Genomic DNA, 15,179 nt, shown 5'->3' on the forward strand with positions numbered 1-15,179 from the left:
TGGAACTTGGGCATACTTCCACCTCAGTGTCCGTTCCCCAGGGTGAGGTAGGACTACACCCCGTTTCAGCAGGAAGCAGCCAGCGTGGCTGCTGTCTGGGTCCCTGGAAGATCTGGGGAGGGTGGGACAGGACCGGGGACTGAAACCAAGCTCCTCAGCCGAGTCTGTGATGAACCTCTGTCCAGAATGTCATGCCCTCCTTGTGCAGCAGCTTCCTCCTCAAGACTGAGGCTATCAAAGCAAAGGGGGGGGCTGTGGGACTCCATGGGGCCTTCCTGGGTCAGACCCCTCGCTGTGTCCCCTGCTGTAGCTCCCCTCCGAAGGACCCAGGTAACAGTATCTCGTGCAGACGTCCCGAGTTTCCCAGATGCTAGAAACCACCACGAAAGGGAAGAGATTAACTACTTGGTGACCACGAGCATGTGACCCCCAGAGCGCCTGGCCCCTGAGGACCGAGCACCACTAACCAACCCAAGTTGCGCACAGCTGATCACATGCCCTGGGACGCCCCCTCAGCTGGCCTGCAAACAGGCACATCCGAACCCCTGGGGGAGTTCCAGGGTTTGGGGGTTCTCCTTGGCCCTGCTGGGCCCTGCTGGGCCCTGCAGGAAGCCTCTCTCTGCTCCAAGATCCGGCATTTTGGTTTGTTTGGCCTCACAGTGCATCAGGCACACGAACATGGGTTCGATAACACAGGCTTTTTTTTTCCCTTCCAACTGATAGCGCTCAGAGTATTTGTAAGACGGGTGAGGGATGGAAAATGGGAGCCCAGCAGCCCTGGACTCAGTGTGAGCTTCAGACACAGACAGAGCCTGTGTGTGAGCTCTCCAGGGACTCTCCTGTTGCCTCTGGGTGACCAGCTCACCACTCCACACGTGGTGGGGAGACCCCTGGGGGGTGGTGTGTGGTGATGATGAGCCCCTTGTGGTGATAAAGCACATGAAGGGAAGAGGAAACGGTGACCAACCCGCAGTCCATTTCCCCAGACCTCCTTCTGGCCAACAAGCAGTGTCCCGCACAGCCAGGCTCCCCGAGGGTCTGCTCCCCTGGCTCCCAGGAACTGAGCCAACGATTCCTTTTGTTCGCAGCCTCTCCACCACCAAACCCGGCCCGTGACTGCTCACTTCCATGAGGACCGTCTACAGGCAGGCATGCTGGCTTACCTATCACTCTTAGATAGAGGCACCTTCCTGGCCCGTGGCTGCGTGCTCCTCTCTGATAAAAACAGAAAGGGAGTCGATGCTTCCCCCTTGACGGAGGCTGCACAGATAATGCGTGTCTCTGTTGGTTGATTTGTTTTTGTTAGTTTGACAAGTTTCCTCCCATAAAGCAGAGCATTCATTGCCAAGACAGAGGAGAGGGGGAAGTGGTGGGGCGGGGAAGGCAGCCAGCTTGGGTGATTGTGGGCTCTGTCTGGTCCGCAGTCTCACCACGTCTCCACCAGGCCCTGAGACCCCTGTGTCCTGCGGTGCGTGCGATGCCAGTGGGCACACCAGAGCTCTGGAGAGGAATCTGCAGCCCGGTGATGGCATGTCCTCTTCTTGTGGGCTTCACACGACTTTCCCAGATGTGAGCCTCAGGGCTGACACGTGTTCACAGCCTCTTCCAGCTGATAACCATGTTTCTTAGGCCAAGCTCAGGATGTGCTGGCAAAAACCTTTCAGACACGAGAGAGCAATCCATTGACTTGCTTCGGTGTCAGTCCCGACGGCGTTTTCCAGGCAGCACAACTCGAGCTCCTTTGCCTTGAGTTGGGGGGGGGGTCATTTTCCCGGGGTGTGGGTCTGAGCCCACCGTCATGGGCCGAGATGGGAGGGAACCCAGGCTGGGTGGTCAGGCTCCAGCACTACCTGGGGTGACCCGCGTTGACTGTCCGCCTTCATCCGGGAGGACGTTTCCGCCTCCCAGCACAACGCCCACCCGGGGACCCAGTGGGCGCTGAGACCCTGCGAGGAGGGCGGGCAGGGGCAGCCGGGTTGCAGGGCCTGAGCCAGCACCGAGCCTGCTTTCTCCTCCTTCAGACCCCGGTGATTCTAATTCTGAAAACGCCTGTGAGGAGCTGCTGTTCCTCCTCGGCCCTCCCCTCCGCCGCCTCATCTCCCGCCGAGAGGGGCCCTGCAGGGAGGAGGGCCCCCTCCCCCCGGTTCCGTCCTGCACTGGCGGCGGCCCAGCTGGACTGCAGCCCCAGGCCCAGGGGACGGGCGCCGCCTTCCTCCCGGCGCCAGCCCCGCGCTGCAGCAGGGCCACCAGCGGGGGCGGGTGAGGCCCGGGCCCCGGGCTCCCCGAGGGGATGTCAGCTGCCCGCTCCGCCGCGCCGCCCGCCTCCCCGCGGTTCGCACCGACGGTCCTGCCTGGGTCCGCTTTGCCCCGCGGGGCTCAGGGCCGGGGTCGCATCTCCGCCGGCTCTGGAGTCCTGCCAGCGGAGTTACGCAGAGCCGCGGAGTCGGCACCCCGGGCCCGAGGGCGTGGCCGCAGCCGGACGCGGAGGGACGGACGCTGCGCGTGTGCGCCCCGCCAGCGCCGCTCCCCGTGGCGCGCATGGAGGCCGGGGGCTCGGGGGCCACACCGCCCTCCCCATGACGGCCGGGATGGCGCAGGGGCCACGCCTAGATATCCAAGTGGGGAACTAACCCCACGGAGGAGGGGGCCGAGCTCCGCAGTCAGAGTCGCACCCGCCTCCAGCAGCCCCGGGAGGACGCAGGGTGCACACCTCTCCCTGGGAGGAGCCGCGACACAAGCAGGTCATAAAGGATGCACACGGCAAGCGAGCCACCAAAGCCTAGTTTAAACACAGGCAGGTGGCAGGACCCAGGGGCCGAGGGACAGGTGCTTAGATCGTCAAGTCGTGGGCGGACCCGGAGGGAGACCCAGCCTCCCGCCGACCTTCCCAACGGAGAAAGCAAATGGAACAGGAAAGCCTGGGAATTGCGGCAGAGCCGACGGCGGGTGGAGGAGGCGCGGGGCTGAGCAGGAGGGATGACGGGGCACGACCCCGGGCGCCGGTGACGCCGCGCAGGTTGGAGAGAAGCAGACAAGCCGCAGAGGCGGGGCGTGGGGGCTGCGGGCGTGCGCGGTGGGGTGCGAGTCCGGGGGTGCTGGGACAGGATCAGTTGTGACTGCGGATGAGTACGGGCAAGTGGACAAGTGAGGCGATGATTAATTCCAGGTAGTTATTAATCCGGGGGGAGACAAAGGGTGCACAAGAAAGGCAGACAGTCGTGGTCGCTCTCTTCTCGGATTTATTCCCTGAGCAAGGATGTGATGAGTAGTGACGTCAGGCCAGGCGTGGCTTTGGCCCTGGGGATGCAAAGTCCGTGGGCTGCATCCTTGAAGGGAGGGAAGATAAAAGACGATAGGGGAAAAATCGGGGTGATGAGGATGGAGCAGGCCTTCGGGTGTTCAGGAAAACCTGTGCGTTAGTTATGGAAACGTGTGGTCACAATAAAGGGTACTTACAAACGTAAAATATAAAAACACGCAGCACCGGCCAGTCAAAGCTGTATTAGCTGAAGGAGGTGTAGAAATCCTGAGGACAAATCTCAGCTTTGACCACAGGACGTTATTCGGCACTTTCGAAAATCTAAAAATCGAGAAAGAACAATACAAGCCTATTATGTAGAAACACTGAAGTACACGTAAAAGGCAAATCTGAATCTGGTCGTCGCTGGGAATCAGATTGAGGTTTGGAAAAGCACAGGGCAGAATGTATTTGACTCAGGCCGTGTATGTATTGCTTGGATGGAAGTAATGAATTCATTTAGAAGTAAATATTCCTGAAATGCTGGCATGTTTGACTCTATGACCTGCACTATAAATTCATAACTCACGTGTAGAATTATCGACACCAGCCTAGCCCAGGGCGGTCACTGGGCTCCAGGACACGGGGACAGTCACAGGTTCATGCTCTCCTCCCTCTGACGAGGGGAGGGGCTGGGTGGCTCGGATTCCTGCCATGCCGCCATCAATGCCGATGTCAGTGAAGCAGCTTTACAGGGTTCTGAGGAGGAATGTGAACCCAGGAGTTTCCTGCTTAGCCAAGTTGTACGTAAAGTAAAAAGACAAAAGGCAGATGCTGTCAAGTAGGCAATAATTCAAGAAATCCGTGAGCTTTTCTTGGAAAAAAAAGAAGTGATGAAATTTAGCCAATCAAGGGATGAATCAAAATCATTTTTTTAAGAAAGGAAAGATGCTTAAAAATTGGTGGTGACGGGCCCTAAACCTATTTAAATATAAATTTAAGACTAAAAAAAAAAGGAAAGAGTGTGCCGAAGAGCAAACTACATGTTATAAGCCTCGAAAGTGGAAAATTAATATAACCGAAAAAAAAAAATCAGGAAATATTAGGGGAAAAAACCAATCCAAGGGCCCAAGATTGTGCTAGTTTCCCCACGTTTCAGGGCAGGGAGTCAACAGATAGTGTCAAGTCGAAACAGGCATAAAAGCACAGACCACCCATGAATCTGAGAGGAATCTTTTCAAATGAACCTTCTTGTGAAGAAACCAAATTTCAAAGGCTCCTTTAGTTTTCTGTGACGATTACGTGTCACAACCTTATTTAAAATAGTAAATAGGATCCCATCCTGTAAACGGACTTGTACCTGCTGGTCACTTTGCCAGTTTGTGCACAGAGGACTGGAGTGGTTTTCACAAAGGAAGTGGTTTGTTTTTTTAGTTTAAGTATAGTTGCTTTACAGTATTGTCTTTCTGACGTACAGCAAAGTGACTTCAGTTATATGTATTTTCCATTATGGTTTAAATCACAGGGTATTGAGTATCGCCCCCTGTGCTCTGCACTAGGTCCACGTTATGTGTCTGTTTTATATACAGCACTGTGTATCTGTAGATCCCGAACTTTGGTTTATCCCGCCCTGCTTTCCCCTTTGGTAACTGCAAGTTTGTTTTCTGTGTCTGAGTCTCTTTCCAGTTTGTAAGTAAGTTCATTTGTGTCATTTTTTAGATTCCACATATAAGTGGTATCATATAATTTGTCTTTCTCTGGCTTACTTCACTTAGCATGACATTCTCCCGATTCATCCATGTTGCTGCAAGTAGCATTATTTCATTACTTTTTATGGCTGAGTAGTATTCCATTGGGCATATATACCACGATTTCTTTATCTAGTCATCTATCGATGGACATTTAGGTTGCTACTAAGGAAGTGTTTATTTCTGAAGGCCGAGGTTTGAAAGAATTAGTTTATTCTTTGTACTTTTGGGGTTGCTGGCTGTGCTGTTTTTTAAATAAACAAAATTATATAATTTCCATAAAACAAAACCCCAAAAGAGGGAAGCAGAGCTCCCTCCTGGGTGGAAATGCCCTGACCCTCTGCACCCAGGCCCAGGGTGTGGTGGGGCCAGGGCTGCACAGGCACCTGGTGGAGGCTGGGAGGAGGGCAGCACCTCAGTGGGGGCTGGGGCTGGCCTGGCAGGAAACACCCCGACCAGGTGGGGAGGGCTGCCGAGCCAGCACAGCTGCACCTCCCATCTCTGCTCACTTGGGTGACGCCGGTGGTTTCCTCCTCGTCTGCTCCCTGGACGCACCAGGTGTTTTCCTTTGGAAATTTGGAATCAGACTTGAACTGTAAGAGCAGCTGAAGCCCCTAGAAACCTCCTGGCTCCTGTGGCCCGGTACCCGCCAACCGTCTACCTGCTGACCTAGACACCCTGTGTCCTGCCCTGAGTCACCCCTCACCCCGCTTAGATTCACTGACACAAGCCAGGCATCACCCCACGTGGTTCACACGTGGAAAACCCCCGTCCCCCAACAACGCTTGGGCATGGACCCCCTCCTCCTCAGGGGAGGGGAGAGCTCAGCTGCACCCAATGGAGCTGGGGTCTGAGTCCCCACAGACAGGCTCCAGCACCTCGCTGGTGACCACCCCCCGTGCCTGGGAGAGTCTGTGTGCCCCGAGCTACTGGGGACGCTGCAGCTCCTTGAAGTGTCTGCAGCTTCACATCTTCCTCACCTGGGCCTCCTGAGGAACACCACCCAAGTGGGGATTATCACTGATGAGGATGTCCAGGCCCAGAGGGGTTTTGTCACTCCTCCAAGGTTGCACAGCTGCATGTAATGAGTCTAGCATTTAAATCCTTCTGTAAGTCTGAAACCTGTGCCTTTTAAAAATTATTATTGTTGAAATACAGTCAGTTACAACGTGTCAGCTTCTGGTGTGCAGCACAGTGTCCCAGTCATGCATGTACATATGTATGTTCATTTTCATATTCTTTTTCATTAAGGTTTTTACAAGATACTGAATATAGTTCCTTGTGTTGCCGCCCATGGCATTATTTTATTCTTTTTCATGGCTGAGTCATATTCCATTGTACAAACATACACAACTTCCTTTTCCAGTCATCTGTCAATGGACATTTAGGTGGTTTCCCCGGCATGGTTATTCCATATAGTGCCACTAGGAAAATCAGGGTGCATGAACCTTTTGGAATTACAGTTCCCTTTGGAGATATATCCTGGGGTGGGATTGCTGGATCACGTGGGAAGTCTATTTTTAGTTTTTTGAGACGTCTCCATACTGTTGTCCCGAACGGCTGCACCAAGCTGCATTCCCACCAGCAGTGCAGGAGGCTCCCTTTCCCCCACAAGCGTCTCCACTGTTTATCCTTCAGGGACTCCGGGGTGCTGGCCATTCTGACTGGTGTGAGGTGGTATCTATTCTATTGTACTTTGATTTGTGTTTCTCTGATAATTAGGGATATTGAGCATTTTTTCATGTGCCTGTTGGCCATCTGTATGTCTTCACTGGAGAACTGTTTGTTTACGCCTTCTGGCCATTTTTGGACTGGGTGGTTTGTTTTTTGTTATTAAGTTGTATGAGCTGTTTGTATATTCTGGAAATGAAGCCTTTGTCAGTCGCATCATTTGCAAATACTTTCTCCCATTCTGAAGGCTGTCGTTTTATTCTGCTTGTGGTTTCCTTTGTTGTGAAAAAGCTTGTAAGTTTGATTAGGTCCCATTTGTTTCTCTTTCCTTTTATTCCTACTGCCTGGCTAGACTGCCCTAGGAGAACATTGCTCAGCTTTCTGTCAGAGAATGTCTTGTCTGTGTTTTCTTCTAGGAGGTTTATCGTGTCTTGTCTTAAGTCTAAGTCTTTAGGCCATTTTGAGTTTATGTCTGTGTGTGGAGTGAGGGAGTGTTCTGGCTTCACTGACTTATGTGCTGCTGCCGTTTTCCCAGCACCACTGACTGAAGACACTGGCTCTGCTCCACTGTGTACTCCTGCCTTCTGGTCAAAGTTTAATTGGCTGTAGGTCTGTGAGCGTATTTCTAGGCTGTGCTCTGTCCCGCTGATCCCGCACGTCAGTCTTTATGCCAGCACCACGGTGGTTTTGTCTCTGCAGCCCTGTGGTATTTTCTGAGATCTGGGAGATTTATTTCTCCGGGTGTGTTCTTTTTCTTCAGTCTTGCTTTGGCGAATCTGAGCATTTTGTGAGTGCACATAAACTTTAGGGTTATCTCTTCTAGGTCTATGAAAAACTTTCAGGGTAATAGAGGGATTGCAGTAAATCTGTAGATTGCCTTTGGCAGTGCAGCCATTTGAACGACACTGATTCTTCCAGTACAAGGACACGGGACATCTTTCCATGCTTTGAGTCACCTTTAATTTCCTAAATCAGTGTTCTGTAGGTCCCAGTGTGTACGTCTTCCATCTCCTTAGTCAGATTTAATCCTAAGCATTTTATTGTTTTTGATGGACCTTAAGAGATTTTCTTTTCCTGCTGATGGCTTCCTAGCGTAAAGGAGTGTGGCTGCGTTTGTAACCCGGGTCCCGTGCCAAACGCTTTCATCAGCTCTGTTAGTTTTTGTGGTGAGCTTTCAGGGTTTTCTGTGAAGAGTATCGTGTCATCCACATACAGTGACATTTTACCTCTTCTCCTCCAATTTGGATCCACTTTACTTCATTGTCTTGCCTGGCTGCTGTGGCTGGACGTCCAGTACTGTGTTGAATGGAGGTGGTGAGAGGGGGCTTCCTTGTGGTTCCAGATTTTAGCAGAAAGGCTTTCGGCTTTTCCCCACTGAGTATCGTGGCTGTGGATTCCTCATGAGTAGCTTTTATGATGTTTTGATACGTTCCCTCTGTATCCACTTTGGTAAATTTTTTTTATCATAAATGAACTTTATCAAATGCTTTCTCTGCATCTGTTGAGAAGATCACGTGACTTATGTCCCTTCTCTTGTGGATGTGGCGTCTGTATCATGTTGATTGATTTGCGTATGTTGAACCATCCTCGCGCCCCTGGGATGCATCCATTTGATCCTGGTGTATGATCTTATTGTGTGCTGTTGGATTCTGTTTGCTAATACGTTGTTGAGGATTTTGGCATCTATGTTCGTCAGTGATCTTGGCCTGTAATGTTCTTTCTCGGTCATGTCTTTGTCTGGTTTTGGTATCAGGGTGATGGTGGCTTCCTAGAATGACTTGGGGAGTTTTCCCTCCTTTTCAGTCTTTTGGAAGAGTCTGAAAGGACTGGTATGAGTTCCTTTTATGTTTGATGGAGTTCCCCAGTGAAGCCATTTGGTCCTGGATTTTTGTCCTTGTCTGTAGGGAGGTTTTTTATTGTTACTACTATTGCTGATTGTTTCACGTCTAGTGATGCGTCTGTTCGCGAGGTCTGTTTCTTCTCGATTCAGTCATGGTGGACTGTTTCCAGAAACTTGTCCGATTTGTTTCTGAAACCTTTACACCACAGCAACGGAAGCCTGTAGGTCAGGAGAGCAAAACTAGAATGCACGGGCGGAAGGGACAAGTTTGGTAGAAACCGTCGGGACTTGGAAGCACAAAGTGTGGTTTTGAGTTTCTGCTCTGCGGGCTCAACAATCAGGGTAAATTGCTTAACTTTCTGGACTGTCCTTCCCCTGATGTTTGTAAAATGCCTTCCTACCCCTCAGAACTGTTAGACACACCACCACCACTGCCGCCGTCCTGTGTGACTGTCAGGTACCACGTGCTGGTTGTGATGTCTTTTCTCCTGGGGCCACGAGGATCTCACACTCTGGGGGGCACTGGCTGCCTGTAGCCCCTCTCAGGCAGGCTGGGCTCCATTGTCACCTGGCGGCAGTCTGAGCTCAAATACGTCTCAGAGTCACCCTCGTGGGCTGGGCAGGGGCTGCATGATCCCTGGAGGCCCCTGTGCATCTCAGCTGTGCCCATGAGGACCTCGTCTGCAGGACGTGGCTGGGGCTGCAGGAGAGGTCGATGGGGTCACCACTTTCTCACCCAGAACCCCTGAAAACCTCCAACATGCTGCAGTTCACCGTGAAGCCCCAGGAAATACTAGGTATCATTTCCTCAATGTTTTGAGCTGTTTTCTCAGGACCATTTCTCCCAGGAGCAGCTCATACCCTGGGCAGTCCTTGTGCTGGGAAGTTGGAGGGGCAAGCAGCAGAGGTGGGTACGTGGGTGGGGCTCCAGCGTCCCAGCAGGCCCACACCAGCACCTGCTGCTCCGAGCTGCCAGGGCTGATCTGATTAGAGTGTCCCTTTCTCTCGTCCCCTGTGGATGCAGCCAAGGGAGCCCCCCGCACAGGCAGGGATGGGCCAGAGACAATCTGGAGCCCGTTCTCCCAGGACCCCAGAGCAGGGTCCCGGGCCCCCACTGCCCAGCACTGTCTGTGCGGCTGAGCCCCTGCGTCCTCTGGGGAAAGGGGACATTTCTACCAAGGCCCCCTATGTGTCTCTCGGTTGCTGAACTAGGAAACCTTCCTTTAATCTAATAATCTAGTCTGAAAGGAGAAAGGAAGAGGCAAGAAGTTTGCATTGTGGTGACCATGAACTCTCAGGAGACAGAGTCAGCCAATGAGGTCACGGAGGAAACAGGTTTCCTGGGAACCAGATGACGGGGACCCTGCACCAGGTGGACGCTGGACTCGAGGGGTTAGAGGGAGCCCAGTGCAGGGCCATTGGTCAGACCTGCCCCAGAGCCACAGGAACGCCCTGTGTCTGCTTCTCCTGGACCTGCACCTGACAGGTTGGGGGGGGGGGCGTGTGGTCCTCTCTCAGATGAGGTAGGTCAGCGGGCCCCCCTGTGCAGGGGACGAGCTGGGGGGCTAGCTGTGCCCGCAGCACTTCACAGGTACAGTCCAGAGCCACACCATCCAACAAATTTCAGGGGAGGACAGAAGCATTCTGCATGCACCGCCCCCATGGGAGTCAGGGGCCACCAAACGTTGGAGAGAAATTTGGCTGTGACCAAAGAACTGAATTTCCTTTTAGTTCATTTTATTTACATTTTCACAGGGGTCTGCGGCTGCCTCGGGCCAGCACAGCCTGGAGCCAGGTTGCTGCTGTCCTAACGTTACGCAGTGTTCAGGGGTGGGGCAAGGACACAGTCTTGGTTCCCAACAAGGGACAACACTGCACCCCTGTGCATGTGAGGACAGCAGTGGTTTGTCCGCCTTTACTGGGTGAGAGCCGGGCAGCTGACTGACTGCAGGCGGCAGAGGCTCCTACAACAAACTCCTTGACAAATGCACACCTCCCTCCCCCCAAAGCGCGACAAGTGGCCCAAGACAGCCTTAGTGAAGGCCTGGGGCATTTTCGTCACCGCACAATCTTGGGTTGTGGTTTGGGGCTGGGAGAGCACCAGCGGGCACATACAGCCCAGCAGTTGACAAAGTGTGTCCATCTGACTGGCAAGTTGAGACCCTGGGCCCCCCCATCCTGCAGTCTGTCCGTCCGTCCGTCTGTCCGCAGTAACTGCAGCTGGACCAGGAGAGCAGACACACCCACCGACCAACCCCCCCCCAGCTCTATGGCGCCACCCGGTGGCTGAGACCCCTTAACAAACCTACATTATTAAGCCAGCCAAAACAGGAGGAGGGGGATAGCCCACACGTGAAGGTGATTCTGCCCCCAAAATGGTTTCTGGTGGGAAAACGTGTGAGGTAGGTCTTTGGAACTCTGGTCCACAGGGAGCTGTGGCCCAGCTCCCCCGGGGGCCCCAGCAGGGCCGGGCAGTCTAACTTGGCCCCACGGCTTTGGGCCTCCCAGGAGGCTGGGGGCTCCCTTGGCCTGGCCCTGCGGCCACTGCCTCCCACCACCTCAAGTCCCCAGTCCGCCCCTGTCATCTGCCTGGGAGGCCCACCTCCTGAGCAGGTTACCAGACAGTTCATATGCAGTTTCATAATTTGATTTTTTTTTTTTTACAATTATAAATGTAACTGACAATGTTTAACCCTTAAATTCTAAGAGGACTTAATTAACCTAGTTTGTAAGCACGACTCACCATTTAGGGACATTTTATTCAGGACCCTCGCGTGTTAATTAGAAGCCATGCAAGTTGTTCCTGTGCACCTGGTCCGTTGGCCGTTTGACAGAAACGCCCAGTGCTAGCGGTCTGCTCTCCTTTCTCAAAACACATGCTGCCTCAGTCCTTTCCCTCCACCTTTAATGTCCTTAAATCCAGCATCAACTTGAAGTTGACATGGAGCCCCGTACTGGGACCACTCTAATGAAAACTCGGGGCGGGGGCAGAGGGAGACGGGGCCCGTTCTCCTTCCCAGCTGTCCCATCTTAACAGTGTGACCATGAGGTGTACTCGGAACACTCCAAGGTGTCCTGAGGAGGACAGAATCCCACGACGTCCAAGCCCTGTGTCCCCTGCGTTTCTTCTCCGTCTTACTCCAACTCCCACCCCCACCCAGTCCTGGTGCCCAATCCCATCAGAGTCCCATTCTGGGAAGGACACAGCAGCATTACGTATGTGAACATCAGGAGACAAAGGGCGCGGTGGCCAGTAGGTCACCAGCCACTGCTGCCCCGACGGGGAGTGGGGGGCTCGGGATGCAGACGAGCAGGCAGCCCCGTCCTCTGCAGCAACTCCCGCCCTGACAGTGCACCCTCAGGGGACTCGGGAGGGGAAGCCCAGGACCCGGGCCCTCGAGAGCTACGGTGCACGGCAAAGGGGCGACTTCCATGAGCCCAGACTTGTGTGTCCTCATATACATAGAGAAGCGCTGAATTTCTTAACTTGAGTTGTCTGGTTTTCTTTAAGAGGAACCTTTCAATGTTCCCACTACCTGGTCTTTGTTACAGAAACTCCTCTCTCCTGGCTCCTCCCCTGCCTCCTAGGAGCAGTCACAGAGCCATCTGAGGCCACCTCCTGGGCTCGAGTCTTCAGAAAGTCTGCAGAATAAAGCATAACTCTCAGCTTTGAGGTTGTGCATTTTTTTCAGTTGACAGTCTTGGTGACCACTAACTTGATGCCTGGCAGTAAGGTTGGTTTGTTTGCGAATCTAATTCTCTGTAGTCAACATTCAGTGCAACTGTACCTAAGTTTAACAGAAGTCAGGTAGGACCTTGTTCTATCTGCTGTAAATTCATCAGCAAGAAAAGTAACTTGGTACGATCGAATCCTTGTAAGTAAATTAAATGCAAATGAGAAGAACTTCTGGGTGAACTCTTTAGAAATAATTATTGAACGTAACCTCTTCAGATACTTGGTAACTTAAAATTTCAGAGCTGTGCTGAACTAAGTAAAACGACAGCAGCTCCGAAGAGCCAGGTTGTTTCCAGAGAGAGAGAGAGACCCTGCAACAGCCGTCACTGAGCCCTGGCTCCCCGTCACAGGGGGACTGACGGCACTCAGGGCTACTGTTAACACTCCGGTACCACACTGAGATGGTAATTTAAGAAATTATTGCTAGTGGTTGCCAATTTACAGAATGCTCATGTGGAAGACGGTTAATTACCTACTGCTTAGTGAAGTCACTGTTTTAAGAGCTAAGAATTCTCTTTAAAGCTACTAGAAATAGTAAGGGAACATTTCAGAATACAGTAGGAAGCCAGGGTGGACATTTTCAGCAGAAGCAAGTACAAGGGGTAGAACCGCATGTCGGTACTTAGAGGGGACTGTTTCCTCATGGAAAGGCCCCGAGAAGAGCCTGCACGCGGGCAGCACTAGCGAAGCTTGGACAGATGGCAGTGGTGGACTCTGCTGGTAACCGCGGGCTGCTACAAGGCAGGGGCTTGACGTCCTCTCTCTGGGACTGTTTTCTCGGAGTGCTGCTTTTGGTAACAGATTGTTTGAGATTCTGTACCTGTAACCTGTATTTTTAATCTGTCACTTTAACTGAATGAGTAAGTAATATTTCACAGTGACCTCGAATGTCCTAAAACCTTTCTGGTATTTTTAACACTTCCCAAATACCAAATTCTAACTAAAGTTCTGGTTAACCTCCAGCTAACTCTGCGATACTTGCTTCAAAAGAACCCTGAGACATCTCAGACGTGTGAAACGTAAGGTTCACTTGGTACGTTAATTTTCTGAGAAATAGTGTCAAATGATTCAAATGATTGGAGATGAACTTTAGGTTACCCTGTACAGATAAATGTCATTAATATAGGTATTTCTAAAATCTGGTATGTCTTGATATAAAGTTGTTATGTTAAAATGTTGCCTGTCACAGGAATAGCCAAGTTGCTTGTCAGCTGCATCGTAATCAAATCCTTACCCATGCCTTTTTAAATCTTTCACTTACAGAAAACCATTGTTTTTACTGTTTTTATAAAAAGAATCAAGGAAGATTCATGAGAAGGACTTTTTGACAAGTTTAAGTCTCTGATAACCTTTAGATCGTACCACTGAATTAGGGAAATTACAGAACTAATGGATAACCTGACGACTTTATCCAGATCAGAGGAATTAGTTACATGGGACTGAATGAACTGATAAATGATTTATAATTTTCTGCCCTTTTGGGAAATATACTGGCTTTTAATCTTTGTTTTCCAGAGAAAACTTTTTATGCTGTGTCCTACAAGCTGATAAAATGTTTCATCTTTGTTTACGAAGGTATACTTTATCTTATCTCTGCCCATCCCTCCAGAATCGGGCTGCCCCAGCTGGCTCTCCGGTGGACAGGCTACTGCAACCAGATCACCACCACTTACACTAATCACTGCTTTGGTCCTGTGTCCCACCTTGTTCATGCTCTGTCTCTGCTGCACTGTGACGTCATTAACTTCCTGTATGACATCCTGTTTTGTAAGATGCTTGTTTCTTACATGACCCATCATCAGTTTGGTTGGAGGCCCGGGTGCCCACACGCTGGGTAAACATCTCGAGGAAACAGATCACATTTGTGACTATGTAGAATAATGCTTCCTGGATCATGAAAGACTAATGAGGCAGGTGACCTAGAGAAGTTTAGATTATCGACAGGGCCTGATCCAAAAATGAGCACCCTGAGTTGCATGTCAACAGCATCCTCTTCGCCTGTCACAGGAACGAGCCCGCTAGCACTGGAGACAGAAACTGGACATGAAATGTCTCCCAAAACACGGGCTGAAGCATAGGGACCGAGGAGGAGGACCACGAATGAAAGTCACCACCGGCCCTGTCAGCAAGAGGACTCTGCGGACACCAGCCACCGCAGCTGCCCCCACGGCGAGCAGGAGGGAACTCGGGATACAGACAGGCAGGCAGCCCGGCCTCTGCTGCCACCCGAGGGGACTCAGGACAGGAAGCCCAGGACACCGGCCCCCGACAGCCAGGTGTAGGTATCAAAGGCGTGATTTCAGTAAGCCCAGACTCTTGCATCCTCCCACAGAAAAGTATTCAATTCCTTAACTTGAGTTATCCGGCTTCCCCGAATTAACAGTAATCTTTTGAGGTTCCCACTACCTGGTCTTCATGGCAAGAACTCCTATGTATCCTGTCTCCTCCTCTCCCTCTCCGGAGCCGTCCTGCAGAGCTCAGGGGCCACCTCCTGGGCTCGAGCCCTAAGAAAGGCCATCAATAAAACGTACCTGAACAATACACAGCCTAAAACTTGCGAGTTAACACATAGCATGCACCCGTAAACGATTAAGTCCACTGGTAATTCGGGTGCAAACGACGTATAAACACGAACACTATGTATTTTTACCTCACTTAATGAAAGAACTACTCTCGTGGAAGGTGTACTGAAGATCCTTGCCTCAGCAGGTCCAGAGAACAGTATTACAGGAACTGGACGATCTGCACCTCAGAAAGCTCCAAGGGTTTAGAGTAGCCCCCGAAGGTATACAACTCCTAAAGGTACTGACTGACTCCCAGAGAGCAGAGTGTACGGCCTGAGAGAACAAATAATGTTCTTGTCTAATTAGCTGGAATCAGGTAAATAATTGAGGCTGTGTCTTCAGAAAAAAAGGAAATAAGCAAAGACAAATTAATGAAAGAATA

The 15,179-nt window shown here is 51.6% G+C and overlaps 2 long non-coding RNA genes across 2 annotated transcripts; one reads left to right on the forward strand and one right to left on the reverse strand.

The window, feature by feature from the left end:
- Window positions 1-8,279: 8,279 nt before the first annotated feature.
- LOC106729888 lies at window positions 8,280-14,831 on the reverse strand. The gene is made up of 3 exons (XR_001366302.2): window positions 14,640-14,831; window positions 13,937-14,075; window positions 8,280-12,139 (listed from the first exon to the last, which is right to left on the reverse strand). It is a non-coding gene; the product is annotated as an uncharacterized LOC106729888 (long non-coding RNA).
- LOC116659497 lies at window positions 12,077-14,642 on the forward strand. Its single transcript, XR_004314862.1, has 3 exons — window positions 12,077-12,231; window positions 13,197-13,266; window positions 13,843-14,642. It is a non-coding gene; the product is annotated as an uncharacterized LOC116659497 (long non-coding RNA).
- Window positions 14,832-15,179: the final 348 nt, after the last annotated feature.

Source organism: Camelus ferus, chromosome 24, assembly GCF_009834535.1.
Source record: "Camelus ferus isolate YT-003-E chromosome 24, BCGSAC_Cfer_1.0, whole genome shotgun sequence".
Lineage (NCBI taxonomy): Eukaryota > Metazoa > Chordata > Mammalia > Artiodactyla > Camelidae > Camelus > Camelus ferus.